Raw genomic sequence first — 16,482 nt, 5'->3', positions numbered from 1 at the left:
ATGCAGATATCTTATCGTTCATGTGAAAATACTTTCGATGTGCCGGATCGATGCAAATAAAACCAAGGTTATACGGTTTTTCGAGAAAGGGGAAAGCTATGCTGACCATATAGGAGTAAAATAGTTGTTCATTAACTAAAGTAGGTGGAGCAATTTACCCATCTCAGAAGTTTATTGGACCAAAACGTTCAAAATAGTGGGGTTATTCTAATAAAGTAGTCTACCAATTAAGGTAGGTTTTGTATGGGTATAAGAAGAAGAATAGTGTAAAGAAAATGATCTTTCAATTCGATTCCCGAAATAGCACGTCAAAACTTTCTTAAGGAGCGTAGTTTTGCATTTGCATTTGCGCGGAAACATTGACGTTACGTACGGACGAAACATGGAATGAAGGGAGGAAGGAAACATGCGGACTTAAAGATGTGTTTATATAGTCTCATGTTTGTTTTGTTAGGAGAAGCTAGTAAATGAGGAAAGGGTCTTTAATATAAGTAAATTTATAGTTATTATTTCTCGTCCATTCAAAACCTGTCTTGAGGGGTAGAACATCAATACTTAAAATCCGTCGGTTCTAATCTGACGGCAAAATAAAAGCAGGTCTCTCTAATGTTATTGCCACTATCTCACCAACCGCAGTGCGCAGTAGATACTATCTCCAATACATTTGCAACATCATCACTAGAGAGACCTGCTTTTATGCAAGAAGAGATTTAATCTTAAATGTAACCTTCGCTCCGTGAGTGATTCCCAGCCTATTTCCTAAAATAATCAAGATAGGTCACTAGGCTTATCACTTCAATGTTTAAAAAATCTATCTCCTCTACGTTGCACGCGATCCGTGAACTTCCCCTTGCTAACATCACTGCCTTCTCCTAGTCTTCTTGCCTTCTTCGACATCGAAATAAATATCCCACGATCCGCCGAAAACGTGTGTGGCAGGGGGTTCAAGCACCAGGTGGGAAGGGTGAGCGATAAGGGAGAATACGGTAGAATACGGTCGTTAAAAAACTATCAAATAGCGGGAAAATTTGTATACATGCTGGATGAAGACTTAACTCATATTGGAAATTATTGATTTTTTTATGCGAAAAAAGGAATAAAAATGGACCAAAACCATTTAAACGACAGGTCTCCACCAGAAAAAGACAGGTACCGCAGAACTGAAAATTAAGAAGGAAAAATTCCAACACTCATTACATGGAGACACTTCCTGCGCTCAAGCCGTCTAAAAATTATAATTATCTTACTTTCTCTGTCCCGTTTAGCCTAACATTCTCCATTCTATTGCTGCCTTTGCCATTCCGCTGCATTACAATACTTCCTATACCCATTTTTTCTGCTTTTTTCGAATTTCACCTGGCAACTTCCTCCCGCTTCTCATCATGTTTTAAACATTGCCTTTGGTCTCTATTTCCGCGCGCAGGATGCTTTCCCTCCCTTCTTATACGCTCCCAGGTATCTAAAGCGTCTAATTCACGCTCATCCACTTGTCCCGATGACCAAGGCACGCATCATGGTGTTTCATTGGAGCTCCCGTTATCCTTACCGTTATTTACCCAATTAATAACAAATATTCTTTTATTATGAATTGCATTCTCTTGATGAATACGACAAGAATACAATCAATTCACTTCAAACAATCGCAATCGATCATTTTATTTGAATACATGAACACTAATCTGCAATAACACGCGATGATAAATGATTATCTGCATCTAGCGTAAAATAATCTTAAAGGTCGCCACAAAGTAGCTTTAAGATCCTTTTAAAGACTCCTAAGTCAACGAATGGAGTAATGGCAATTTGACGGTTTGGAACAATTTGACTTAGTCAGCATTCCGAAACATCTATCACGGGTTATTGGAACTAGGTCTCCTTATCCATTATGACCGAATAGATCTAAGGAAGAGAATCGCGTTACGGATCTCAGATTTCTGTTCCAAAGAGCGCTAAGCTCTGTATTAAAGCCTTGAGCCCAGTAGAAGGGGATGCAAACAAACATAAAAGTCACCCCGCCACGAGTTAAATGGCGTTAAATGCAAGTTGACCAGCTCCCAGCTGTCCGCGAATTCTGTTACCACGATTAGTGAGCCAAGCGATTCCATTATCGACGACGAGCTGGAAAGACTCGATAAACTGTTAGGGCGGGATTGTTCCTTAAAGCTACATTTCAATATACAAGCATTCTGAAAACAGTGATAACAGAAAACAATGATATGTCGCGGGAAATTCAAAAAGCCGCATTAAAGTCGAAATCCAGTTCTTCTAATGGTTGCAGTGGAAGTCGCCTGAAGATTCTGCGTGACTAAACTTCAGGGACTTGTAAACAAAGAGACCTTTAGATTTGAGCAAAGGGCCAACATTTTTATCTACTTTATGAATGAACTTCATTTCACTGATAGTTCAACATTCATTCATCTTTTTTAACAAACATGCCACTGAGTTGTGTGTTCTCTAAAGACATACACTCAAAAAGGAGTGGACGAAGGAAATGGTTTTCAATAAGAGAGGAAGAACAACTATAATCATCTCCCTCAGCGCCTCCTCTATAACAATTAAAGGGTAAATAGGAAGGCGTTTATAATCACGGCGAGAATTGGAATGACATAGTTTCCCCAATTATCGCTGCCTATATATTTGCCATGTAAATACATTACGTGCCAATATACGTTCCGGCATCATATTTCAGACGATGCGACTTGGAAAAAACAACGTCCGACTGCGGTGGGGATAAAAGTATCTGGTCAAAATTAGTCTGTTGTGTATTCACCCCCTACCACATCCCCTATCGGTGGTTTGCAGGGTCCTAAAAATACTAAAATATAGAAATCTACGTTACAATTACGCATTCGTGCTTTCAGGGATCTCTTCCATCGACCTGCAAAAGGAATGGACGACCCCGTGGAATGCAGATGTGACGCCTCCTATTCGATTCACTCAATCTGTTACACTTATTAATACGTCCTACGATTCATCTGATACGAATACTCCAAATCCGATTCCGATTCTATTAGATTCCATATCGATACCATGGTGATCCTCAGCATCACTTGGTCCAATAGATGCCTCGCCATCTTCGGCTGCGATGAAAATACCACGTACTAAATCCCACTCACATGTTCCGAATTGAAGAAATGAAACTTTGGGACGATGATTAAATTTAAGTCGATCCAAATTCCACCTGAAGGAGGACGTCTATGGCCTGGGGGAAGTAGGATAAACTTTTCTCATTAATAATTATCTTCCCTTTCTTCTTCTACTCCTTTTACAGGGAGTAATTTTATTGCTATACAAATAACTGGTAGGTTTAAATGGATGAGTTGGTCAAATAAATATTTGTTCATCGAATATGTATGCCTGTACCGAATATCTTGGACGAAAACCTCCAACTCCTTCAATGGCTCAATGTACAAAAATAGAATTTCTGCATTTATGGCTTCATCTGATGACGAAATGGAAATCAACGTCAGGATATAAACAACGGTTGCCATAGCAACTACATCCCTTCGCAAAAATAGTGAGAAATTCCTGCTCCTGACATACTAAAGTCTCTTGTGCTCCATATACTCTGTGTCTAGGGCTTATTCTAAAGTGTTCTGAACAATCATCAACCGTGGCATTTGACTGTTTCTTCGGTGCATACTTGGTTGCGGATCCAAACGGCATCAGGAAACTACCATTTAAAATCCTCAAGCCTTCACTCAAAGGTAAGCTTACCGATGAAGTGAAAAGGTATATAGAGCGGCGACCAACGGAAAGGTTAGACGTACACTTACTTGCGGGTTACTCGCGAGAATATTTTCGCTGACAACCAGGTTTTTGTATGCGTCGAATAGTAATTTCCAATTTTTTCCATTTTTCAATTATTATACACATAGATCTGCTACAATACCCAACGGTCACACTTTAATCACACGGTATTTTACGGACGGATGAAGATCCATATCTACGGATGTTCCGTTAACCCGCTCATGATACACTTTGTGTCGTAATGCTATTGCAAGCAAATATAATACGTAATGAATCGTAATAACCATGAAATTAAAGTATTATTTAGCCTCTAATGAGTCACTACTTATCGAAATAATCTAATTTCGTACTTTAACGTGTGGCGTTTTTCTATTTAATATTATTATTTTATTAAAGTTTTTATTCTTGCTAAATTTTCGCAAACTCGTATTTGCTTAAGAGGTTATCTCTCAGACTAAAGTGTTTCTCTTTGAGCAACTTCCGGTACTCCCCCTTAGCTTTTGAAGAGTAAATAACTTAGCAAAGTATGTTACTAATTGAACAAGTTCATCTTGGCCATTCCACGGCCGCTTGTCATTTCTTTCGGACGGCAACACCTTGACCGACGAATTAAAGTTGCTTTAATACGCCTCCCATGAAACGTAGTGTGTTCACCAGCCCGTCACCAACCAAGCATGACTTCAATTCGGGTGAAAACTCCAACTGTTCCTCCTCTCCTACTCAAGAACCTCCAGATCTCCCCACCACTCCTTTCTGAACACATTCATGGAAGCTACAACGCAATGGCTTTTGTTTAGCTTGATAATGGCTCAGTGAAGCTGTAAAACTTTGTGAAACGAATTTCAATTTACAAAGCGGTAAATAACCAAGTTATTTTCCTTTCAAAATGGATACCTTCCACTAAATGAAGCCCATCGCCCCGGAGAACATTCTCCCTCGTCTCAAGAGGACACGGGAAGACATGCCGTAGCACCCGGCGACGAAACCGGGGAAATCTGAAAGACGGAACACAAGAAGGCGAAGGAGCGAGCTGCGGGAGTGGAGGGGAGGGGACGGAGAGAGGAGAGTGGACACGGGTTCGCTTTCCGAAGAGGCTTGAACTGAGAACGGCCTTGGCTTATTTATATGTCGTTTTTTTCCACCACCCTCACCAAGCAAAGCTCCGAGGGGAAATCGTTCCTTTAAGAAGAGGACAACTTTCGAGACGACGCCTCCGAGCAGCTGACACGTTCATTCTTCGCAGTCGAGGCTCTTTATTTTTTTGTCATCCGTTCCGCCTCAGAAAAAAATTCTCAGGGACGGTGAAGAGGGGTGATATGGAGTCCGAAATATCGACCATTAACTCGGATCCAGGGATGACGGGCGATTTATCGCAACCACAAGATTTAACCCTTTAGCCGAGTGAGGAGGAGAGCTTGAAATTATCTCATCGGGAAAATAGTATCCTATGTACTTTTCAGAAGATAAAGAGGTGAAGAAACTTTGCGAAAGTGATGAAATTATTGGCAAATAACTTTTTCGCGTACTTCTTTAAGTATTTTCTAGATCAATGCCGCGGCGAAAGGTAAGAGGGAATGGGTAAAAAAAATGTTATTTAGAATAGAGTGTTTAGAACTCTTACAGTAACAGGAAGAAATAAGATTTTATGTCGAACGCATTACTCTGAGCATTGAAATAAAGAATTGAAGCTCATTACAGCATTGCATGTTACATGCCTGATGCTTAATCACCACACACACACACACACACACATACCCTAGTGCTGGTTTGCAGTACACCACGTAGATTCGCAAGTCACGTGAAACGATCTCCAAACCAACATATTTACACCTTTGCTAATGTTTTATAATTACATGAAAGTGTAAGTGATTGTTGCTGAGGATAATTTACGTAATCGAACAAAATCGAATTTTTGTGCTGTGATTTAAGAAAGAGGTAATAGATGAAATAATGAATACACTATGGTGTCAAAATTAAAAGAAATACTGAATTTTCAATGAATTAGAATATGAAGATGATACCGATCATAGAGAAGATCGTGATTTCGGGTGAGGAGAGAGATAAGTCTTCATTAGACGATCTTAAAATGATCGCGATCGAAAACTACTGCAAGAGTAACTCCACAAAGTTCATGTTAGAAGGAATAACTCAGCGTGAAACGTCAGCGCAGATTCGTCTACATCCACAAAATACCCAGTGAGTCGCCTCAAGGGTATGTGGAGGGGGATGTTAGGACACCAGCAATACCATTCATGCAGAAATATTAGTTCATGCTTACGTACCCTTGCTTACATGCTATGTCATATAAAACTCTCTTGCACATACATGCCTATATAAATTATAAGTACAATAATTCTTACCCTTGACTAATTCACGAAATTCTCTTATTCAAGTGATTTCCTTTTTTCACCGGCTTCTAGGGTCCAGGTTTGTTATATTTACTTGTCATACGACGGAAGAGCGAGTACTTGACTTTGTCGGTGACGATGCCTATCCGTCTTATTTTATCCCGGTGGTCGAAGCTGCCAATATATATATTTAGACCAATAGACGAACAAGCAAGCTTCTAGGATCAAGAGGCTACCAGCTTAAAACCTTATTCGTTTCACGTAGCAATTCTGAGCAAACCTGGCGAATGTTCTCTAACTATTATCTAATTCCTAAATTAATATTTTCTCCCACGGATCCCAGACTCTATCCGTGTGTTTCAAATGTGACCCAAATGCAATGTAACTTTTCCTAATACTTTTTCCTCAGATTTTCTTAGAACCCGTCTAATGAAATCTTGGCTCTTGAAGGCTGACGAGTATATTTTTCTCAAATCTGTGTCCTCCATGATAAGTTTGTTGACAGTGTAATGCACAAGTACTTGACATGTTCTGAGCAGCTTAACTCGGTCCCATCTATTTTATTATTTACGTCTCGTTTTAACATTTTCTTATGTTCTCCAAAACTTAAGTGATGTACATATTCTGATATTTAATTCGAGCTCCTATTCTTTATACCACTCCGATATCTTTATCTCTACGTTTTAGGAATTCATTTATTTGGCCAGAAACTGTTTATTTCCACCACCAATATTTTTCCACAGAAAAATATTAAATCGTTTTAGTTCATGTTCAGTTTTTTTAGTGCCCTGCAAGCTACTGTTTGGGTGTGTGGCAGGAGGTGAATGCACACCACGCTAATTTTGGCTCGAAATACTTTTTCCCTTAGCGCGGTCGGACAACGTTATTCTGATTCCTTATCATTCGTAGGAAAAATTTGAATGTTCATCAATTGAGATGACTATGAAATATTGATTCAATCTATCTATATATATGCACTACCCCAAAAGCCACCGCAAAGAAGTGTGGCAGGGTCACTAGAAATCTTTCTACTTCTACTTCCTTAATTCCACATACACATGGCTTCCCGCGACCCACCGAAATGACGTGTGGAAGGAGGTGACCGGATACCATTCACGCAAAACCCGTAATACATATTAGGATTATTATATTTTTACTAACTACTCTAAGGAGCCGAAAAGGAAACCCATTAAAAAGGGCGGGATCATCCAAACCCAAAGCCAGAACATACATCCTAAAATATCTCCAAATTTTTTCCATACCTATTCACACTTATGATTGAGACCGATCACATTCTTTATTGATGTTCCACAATACGGATTGAAAGTTTTAGTTAGACCCCACGTTAAGTATGCTGCAAGTGTATGGGATTCTCATGAAATAGGCTTAATTTTGAAACTAGATCGAGTGCAACGTAGAGCAGCTAGGGTTTTGAAAAGTTATTATGAACAAGGTAGCAGTGTCACGACAATATTGGAAGAATTAGAATGGGAGCCAGTAGTTGATCGTAGGCTTAAATACAGGTAAAATTTACTGATTAAATTTGAGGCAGGTTACTTATCTGAAGATGTTACAGACATATTACAGGCCCCCACTTACTAAAGTAGATCAGATCACCACATGAAGTAAGGAAGATTTATTGTAGAACGGAGATATTAAAAATGCCGTATTTTCCTCGTACGATTAGAGATAAAAATAGATATGATGGGAATCGCGAAGATGATTACAATTGGTAGTGTACATATTTGTCGATATCTTGCCTGTTTCTTCCAACGTGTTATTCCTTATATTTAATAGACCCATCTTTTTAACAGGTCTACAGCATGATTTGAATATACAGTACGTATCCTATTCTTTAATATTATTGCATATAAGTACTTTCTCTCGTGCGATTGGATTTTATCGAGTGCATGATCAAACTAATATTTGTTAAGAGGTAACATGATTTAGTTTTGAATAAGGTTTTATTTTATTTTACGGGTGGTGATCTAACATAACCCACCACACGCCCCTGCTGCGGCTTGCGAGGTATTATGTAGATGAGATGCATTTCGGTAAAGAGATATCTAATAAGGTGTTTGCATGTGTGTGGGGTGTAAGTGTTCATGCATGAATGTATGCCATGTTTTTTTTTATATATGATTTTGTCGTTATTGCATGCGGTTTTTTTTTCTTTTTCTTTTCTAAATTATGGGTGGTGTCCTAGCACCCCCCGCCACACGCCCTTGCGGCGGCTTGCGGGGTATTAAGTAGATGTAGATGTAGATGTATGCGACTTTAATTGACTGTTTTATTCTAGGGACGAGGATTTTTGAATCGAAAGGGAAACATTTTTGCGGACAAGACTACTTAATCCGGGTGAATTTCATTTACCGCAGTCTATTAAATAACCTTTACTTATTCGGGTTAGCAACGTGTCAACTTCATAATGACCGCGCAATGGAGCAGTGTCCTTCATAACTTAAAGTACGTATACAGCAGTTGAAAAAAAAACATCTACACCCGAGAGACCTAATTCACGAAGAAAATACGAGACATTTTTCCTTTTGATATTCTTGTCACGCAAGTAAATGAATATCACTGAATTTCGCGAAATTGCTAGGAAAATTTTTTTCCAACATTCGCATTTCTTAGAAATGCCCAGTTGTTGGAAACTACTTGAGGTGAGACATATAGCTGTTTTTTAACGCACTATCCCAATGTGCAAAACAAGGGAAAAATGCTTGAGACAGGAGGAAAAATTATTGGCACGGTCGTAAAACGTTGGCAACAAGTTTTTACCGTCCCGGCTCGTATAATTCACCCTTCTTTCACTTTGACCGGTAACCGGTGTGATGAGGACGTATTTTAGTTCTATCCTCTCGGTGTACCAATTTCACCAAGAGGCGAAAATCATGAACAAAATTCGTGGAGAGAGGAGTTCACGTGGAATTGATGAAAGTAAAATCTTGGGAGATTCTGAGAATCTCATTCACAGTTCTGTACAGGAGTGGGTGGGAATACACCCTTGACCGAATTGCGATCCCTTTTGCTCTCTCACTTCCCCCTGCAGTCGGCTCCTTCGAGAGCAATCGGGTCAAACGAGTTTGCGCGTCGGAACACCATCAACTCACCGATTGCGGAGAACGAAACCCGCCAAGGGCCGACGCTGAAAGGAGTTCTGAATCACTGCATACCTGGGGAGACTGACGAGGAGGAAGGGGGTTTGTAGGGAAGCCATTACCGAGGGACAAGGGAGACACCCGCGGGGGATCGAATATAAGTCCGCACCCGTGTTTAAGTGAGTCACAGGATCGTCAAGCAGCTCTGTTGGTGACCACCACTGCGACAACAAGAGTCCAAGCTTGTTTCGACCCATCCCTCTCGTTGCCATGCAAGCCGCGATAAAGGAAATCCACGTCCCGCCGTCCAAATGATATTCTACATTCACACAAATGCCCCGCAACCCACCTCAAGGGCGTTTGGGGGGGGGGTTGCTGGGACACCAACAATGCCAACAAAACACATGCTAATGCGCACTCACATAGACGTAAATATTTATGCAAAACTTATTTTAACTTACACGCATTCAAGTACATATGCAAGCTACGAGTACAAATATACACAAACACATCTACAAAATACCCCGTAGGCCGTTGCAGGGGTGTGTGGCGGGGGGTGATAGGTCACCACCCCTAAAAAAGAGCGAAAGTAATCGATCGCAAATCGTACGAGGAAAAAACGACATTTTAAATCTATCCGTTCTACTATCTATCTACCTGATTTTACGTACGCGATCTGATATGCCATAATAAGGTGGGGCCTGTAATATGTCTTTAACATCCTCAGATACATAACCTGCCATAAATTTACGCAGTAAATTTAACCTGTATTTAAACCTACGATCAACTATTGGCTCCCATCCCTATTCTTCCAAAATTGTCGTGACACTGCTACCTTGTTCATAATAACTTTATACAAACCTAGCTGCTCTACGCTGCACTCGATCTAATAACAACAGATTCAGATATAGAATACCGCTCATTGTACTCACGCTTGCCGTTGGATACAATGACTGATTCGGAAGTTAAAATAATTGGTCACTAAATTGCTTACGCGAATTTCTAGTCTTTTGCCGTCCCAAAGGATCACCCTATCTCCGATTTTAATCTCCGAACGTTAAAGGGATGAAGAAAGGACGGAGGAAATGATTCAAGGCCGTTTGATAAGCCAATTTTCTTCCTAATCCTTCCTCGCCGAAACAAGAAACGACTCCCTAACCGATAAGTCGATAAGAATATGTACATTTCTATGTCACAAAAATATCAAATGCTAACCTATTTGATAGTCCTCTATGGACATACGGAGGAGGAGAATAATACGTTTGAAGCAGAAGACGAAGTAGGCAGCTCAAGTGCTGGTTAAATAGGAGATCAAGAACTATTGACTGATGGAAACGAGAACAATGGAAGGCTGGGTAGGAGTAAAGATTATTTTAGATGAGATAGGTAGGAACAAGAAAGCGTTTTGACATCAAGAAAGACATTTAGAAAGTTGAAGAGCATCCGGGTTTTCTTCCGACACAGGAGGAATTGTTAAAGCACCAATTTATATTGGCTGATTCGACTACCTGGTAATGAGAGAAATTCACTATTACAAAATTATTGGCACTGTAACGTAAAGATAAATGTAAGATAAAATAAGGAAGATAAATTCCAGGATAGATAGACACAAACACTCATTTTTTCCGCCAACAATCAGAAATAATAATGGCAAGAAACCGAAGTCACTGTAGAAATATTAAATACATTTAATATCCAAATCGAAACAAAACATAGCAACGATATCAGGTATATTTGTAGGTGCATGTGTATGTTAGTTGGTGGTTTGCGTGCTTGCATGTGTGTGGAGTGTAAAGTTTTTTGCATGAATGCATACCATGTTTTGTTTGTGGATGTATGAATTTGTGGCTTTTGCATGCGGTTTTTTTTCTTAACTACGGGTGGAGCCCTCACAGCCCCCGTCACACGCCCTTGCGGCGGCTTGCGGGGTATTAAGTAGATGTAGATGTAACGCAGACAATTCGCTCTTTCCTGTAGACGCCGAAACAGCCTCGATAGGGTATTGCAGCCTGAATGACGAATGTCGTAACCGCATCAATTGAGTCTTGCAAGATTCTCTGCGCGACGAAGCCCGTCATCGCGAGACAGCGCCGCTATTTAATTATTTAGAGCTCCGTACATATGGACTGCGACATGACAGTCATGGAAATAAATTGGTATGCTGGTTAAATTGCGAATTCGTCCGAAATACCTTAATTGACCAATTAAAATTAAAGAGAGTAACCTAGGTTTAACTTCTGCGCCAACGCGGCGAACGACGAGGGCTTATCCAATTTCAGCGTCCTATATTCTCTGTCGTCTATTACCATTTACAAGAGATTCAAAGCAGCGAAATACTCCTAGGAAAATCAAATCCTAATTTGGGTTACCGTAAGAGCTAAGGGCCTTTCATGAACTTTGTGTTTAGAAGGCATAATAGATTGAATTTTCACTAACTCCTGGCCGCAGTTCACGATTTTTTTTTAATTTCAGCCAGATCCAGCCATCTTGTTCTACATCCATGCCCTGGTACCCTGCGCAAGCTACTGGTAAGGCGTGTGGCAGGGGATGCATTCATATCAGGTATGCACAGCACACGAATAGTTGGGGTCCCATATCGCATGTAAAAGATGTAATAATGAAACATTTTTTCGTATAAGGCAATGAAACATGACGAATGCCCAATTTCTTGGGAAGAGGCCATCATCATTAGCAGCGAAATCATACAAAAACACGAACTTCCCCAAAAGTCAAGGGTCAAGCGACAAAAAAAGACCTTTTAAGGGGAAAAAGGAAGGGCAACTTCCGATAAAAGACAATGGGGGTTAATATAGGTCAGTACATGTAGCTATGCAAATGAAAAAAAATAAAGAAAACATATAAATTCTATACTACTAAATAATGCAATTTATCCCCGACCTGATGTGGAGATACGTAACTTTTTTTCTCTTATTTTTCTCGCAAAAAACGACACCCTCAATCTACCCTGTAGGCATTATAGCTCTCCGATCTTGAACGCATGGCCTAACACTGTCATGATAAAATGGAGTTTTAAAATGTGATGTTACGTCATGAAAACTAACGTTTATAATTTACTTAAGCTAATGTGTTTTACTTTAAAAATTTCGCTGCCCGGTGCTTTTCGTGATCAGTCCTAATATTTGGCTTACCCCTTGAGGGCCCTAAATTTTTTTAATAATTTAAGTGGAAATTTTGTGGTAAATTAAGAGGTAAATTTTGAGTGGATGGGGTCCAGGATCAAAGGAACACCCTGATATTTTATAATTTCTCCATTTTTTGGTCTAGTTTGCGTCCAGCATTCACCAAAACTTTTTATTTCGTAAAAAATATTTTTAAAAACCGCTTACGGCTACGTAAAATTATGATTGATTCATGTGGATCATCTGTGAAATTTATGTAAGTAATCGTTTTCATCTATATATACACAATACCCAGCAAGCCGTCGAAAGGACGTGTGGCAGGGGGTGGTAGGCCACCAGCCATTCTACATATAGTATGTACATTCATTCTATTTCTTCATGCACCTGGTACCCCGCGATCCACCAAAAACATACAGCATCCTACTCTTCCCTTTTCATCTCTTGGTACTTCCACCCTTCATCCCGTCCAACACCCCCATCCTATTCCTGCCCTTCCCTCGTTTTCCTAGCATTCGCCCCTCTATTGCAGTCTTCAACATCCCTCATTTTTCCTGCCTCCTTATGACTTCTCCCAACAATCCCTCCTCCTCGCCCACCATACCCAGCTTTTCTTTGTTTGTTTTCCTTTCCACCCATTTTACATTCTCCATTATATATATATAAATATATATATATATATATAATATATTATATATATATAATATATATATAATATATATAATATATGTATATATATTATATATATTAATTTTATATATTATATATAAAATAATTATGTAAAAAATGAACATTATTTATGCTAATGAAAATATTTCGCTGCATTTTAATTTGCCTTACCTGCGAAATGAAAGCCATGGCTGCACTATTTGTATGAAAATCAGAGAGATCTTTAGTGACTTCAACGATCTCCTTAGCGCGTTAAATGCCAAGAAACGCAAATGAAAAAGTTACTGAACACTCATGCATATGTGTAAGCTGGAAATTAAAACCCCTCACTCTTTAAAATAAATCAATGACATAATTAGAATCGGTGAAATCATTAAAATAACTATAATTTCGGCACTTCATTGTGAAAAAAATTGCTAGACGTAAAAGAAATACTTAATCATTTATCTGACGAGCGTTTAAGATCTGTTTAGATCTACGAAAAGTAAGCAATATGGATTCAAGGAGAAAAGATTTTAAAAGCGCTAAAGAGAAAGTGGATTTTCAAACCAGTATCGGACTTCCACAAAAACTACAGAAACAGAAATATTGTGGAAAAATATTCTTCCATTATTCAAGGAGAAAAATGTTTATAGCCTTTCATTAGAATTTGCAGGCACCCTGGGATATATGTTACACACAACAGAATTGGATTATAAAATTTAAGACAGCTATTTCCTTAAAAAAACGACTTTCCTTTTTCTCCCCCATTAATTACAAAAGCTTTTCTTTTTAATATTTCTCCCTACAATTACTAACAGGGGAATTCATTCCACAGGCTAATAACTTCAAATGGCTGAAAAGACTTAATGTTTGGAAAAAATTGTGCTACCCTTGCACATACATACCGTCTCTTTCATTACTTTCGCTTACCAACTTTTAAATTGGTCATTCTACGATGAAATACGATACGCCTCGTGTCATATTTCAGACAAAAGGGCTTCGTATCGTTGTCTCACCATAGTTTCTAATGAACGTTTGTCGCCTCATACTAGATGCTCGAGGGTTGAAGTACAGACATCCAAGTTTTTTTTTCCTCTCGTGACATAGCGTACTTTCAAACACGCACTTTATCTACGGCCGGAGAAGACCTTTTTGCCCTCACGTTTCAACGGCGAAGAATGGTATGGTGCGGAGCGTTAATCGCGTGCTAACGAGTACCAGTAATTGGACGACTCCACATCGTAACTAACTTAAAATCCCCCTCTGCTGTACCTATATGCTGGTAATATTTCCTTTTTTCAGCACCAAGAAGCTAGGCATAAATGTGTGGGCTGGAATTCACGTCCAGTGTAGCCACGACATTAAATTATCGGTGCAAGTAACTGTGAGGAGATAAAAAGTAAGCAAGCTGAACATCAAGATGATTTTAAATAAGCAAATATAGTTTAATATTCGACGAATGTGAGCCGTGGTACTTGCGAAAATCTACGGAACGGTAGAGCAGTAAAATAATGATGTAGAATCGACGTTCGGTAATGTAGGAGTATTTAATACGGGAGACGACTGGCAGCCGAGGTGCGAATGATTGAAAGGTTTAGAGAAACACGGCGTCAGTATTTGCCTGCTCTAATAATGGAAGAAGCTTGGGGTTACATATATGATGGCAGAATAGCCACGGTGGGGAATAATTGGACAGGACGGCCAAGGGTTAATCACGGGACATTGACTTATGAAGGGCAATTCAAAGAGCTATAATTGAGTGAATAATTGGAAACGAATACACAATTAAGTTTTAGTAAAAGAGTACTGGGTGTGATTAGAATTTGAAAGAACTATGCCATCTTTCAATATTATGGCCTCATTAAGAATACATATGCTGAATGTAAATGTAGTACGTATAGAAATACCCGTTTTTCCTCGTAAAATTATAGATAAAAGCAGATATGATCCCAGGCGCGAAGAGGATAATTAGTATTGATAGTGTTTATATTTTTTCGTTATCATGCATACATCCTAAGTAGTATAGTAATTTGAATAGTATCTTGTTGCTGAACATTTTTGCATACAAATAGCTTCATACGTGGTAGCAAACTTTTCGATGGCATGTTCGAACTAATATCTGTATAGATGAAGATTAAATGATTGCATAAGCATGGCTTATGACCAAGCACCCACGCCACACACCTTTGCAGCGGCTTGCAGGGTATTATGTAGATGCCGATATGGGATCCTCACGAGGTGGGTTTTATCGTGGAGTTGATCGTGCGCAGCGTGTATCATGATAAACTTAGTAATATATGTAGATCATTAGAGGATCCAGGTTAGGAATCGTCTGAGCGAACGTTTAATTACATATTAAATCTCATAATTAGAGATTTTGGAAGCAACCCGCTTTTGCTGCGATGATGTTGAATACATAGGGTCCTTCCTAGAGGTGACCACCAAAACAAGAGATTAATGATGGAACTGTCTTATTTAAAATACTATTTTTCCATCAAACAACAAGGGATCAGAATAGTCTCTAACGTCGGGGCCAAAGGAAAAAAGTTGCCTATGCCATGTAACTAAGTTGGAGGACGTTAAGTATTTCCCCTCGTGGATCATCTCAAATGTGTGGATAAGTATTTTAAACATACAAACCCTCAGTGGATGTCACCTGTGATAAAAATCATTTCAATTACTTCTCCATTGGGAACTGACTTTTAAGTTCTTCATATAATTAAGCATTTTTTGCCTGGCGTGGAATTACCCCCTGTCGCGCACCCCAGAGCTGGATCACAGGGAAATATGTAGCAGTACGTAGGTATCGATCTAAAAGCAATAGATCCAACGGTTGCTATTGATAGCCAAAGAAGATGATGACGACCTTTCACTTATTTATGCAAGGCACTTGTGAACAGTGTTATAGGTAATTTTGGAAAAAAACGGGAGTTTTATAGCTCCGAGAGGGACAAGAACGGACGGTTGGAGGGTGTGGGGAGAAATATTTTCTCATTTGCGTCGTCTTTCACATCGACAGGGCCAATCTTCCGCCTCGGGATAGAACAGGGGAGAGAGAAACGGAGGTGTGTTCTCATGTGGTGTGTGTGTGGGGAGGGGGGAGGGGATGAGAGTGGAAGGGGAGACGGGAGTGAGCGCAGGGAGCGGGGCATTTGTTTCGAGACGAATGTGGATCGCGCCTTATCTCGGCGAAGGTCAGGGCGATCGGGGAATAATGGGCGAACGGGGCGGGGCTTCCCCAAGACGGACGAACGAGGGGGAAAACAAAAAGGACCGGAGAGAGAGGAGGTGGTGAGGGGTTTAAAGGGACGGAGTAAAAGGGTACGCGACGGAAGACGTGTTCCGAGAGATACACGTAGAAGAGGGAAGTGGGGGACGGTGGCAAAGGGCTCGTGTGGTTACATTTTATCCTGGCAAATGAGAAGTTGAAGGGGAGAAAAATGTTTCTTCCTCAACTCCCTGGCATTGCTCATGTACTGGTACCGTGTGCGTAAA

At 39.8% G+C, this 16,482-nt stretch overlaps 1 protein-coding gene across 7 annotated transcripts in view; it reads right to left on the bottom strand.

The window, feature by feature from the left end:
• Positions 1 to 16,482, bottom strand: part of mtd (TLD domain-containing protein mustard) — a 902,673-nt gene that overhangs the window by 179,285 nt on the left and 706,906 nt on the right. The window contains exon 1 of one of the 7 annotated variants that reach the window (XM_071599407.1): positions 6,111 to 6,233. The exons of the other annotated variants lie outside the window; for them this stretch is intronic. The gene's annotated coding sequence lies outside the window, so the exon portion shown is untranslated. Of the gene's footprint in view, positions 1 to 6,110; positions 6,234 to 16,482 lie in introns of those variants that run through there. 7 annotated transcript variants of the gene reach the window in all.

The sequence above is a fragment of the Hetaerina americana genome, unplaced genomic scaffold, assembly GCF_022747635.1.
Source record: "Hetaerina americana unplaced genomic scaffold, ioHetAmer1.1.p SCAF_11, whole genome shotgun sequence".
NCBI classification, from domain to species: Eukaryota; Metazoa; Arthropoda; class Insecta; order Odonata; family Calopterygidae; genus Hetaerina; species Hetaerina americana.
This window is presented reverse-complemented; position numbering and strand designations above follow the sequence as displayed.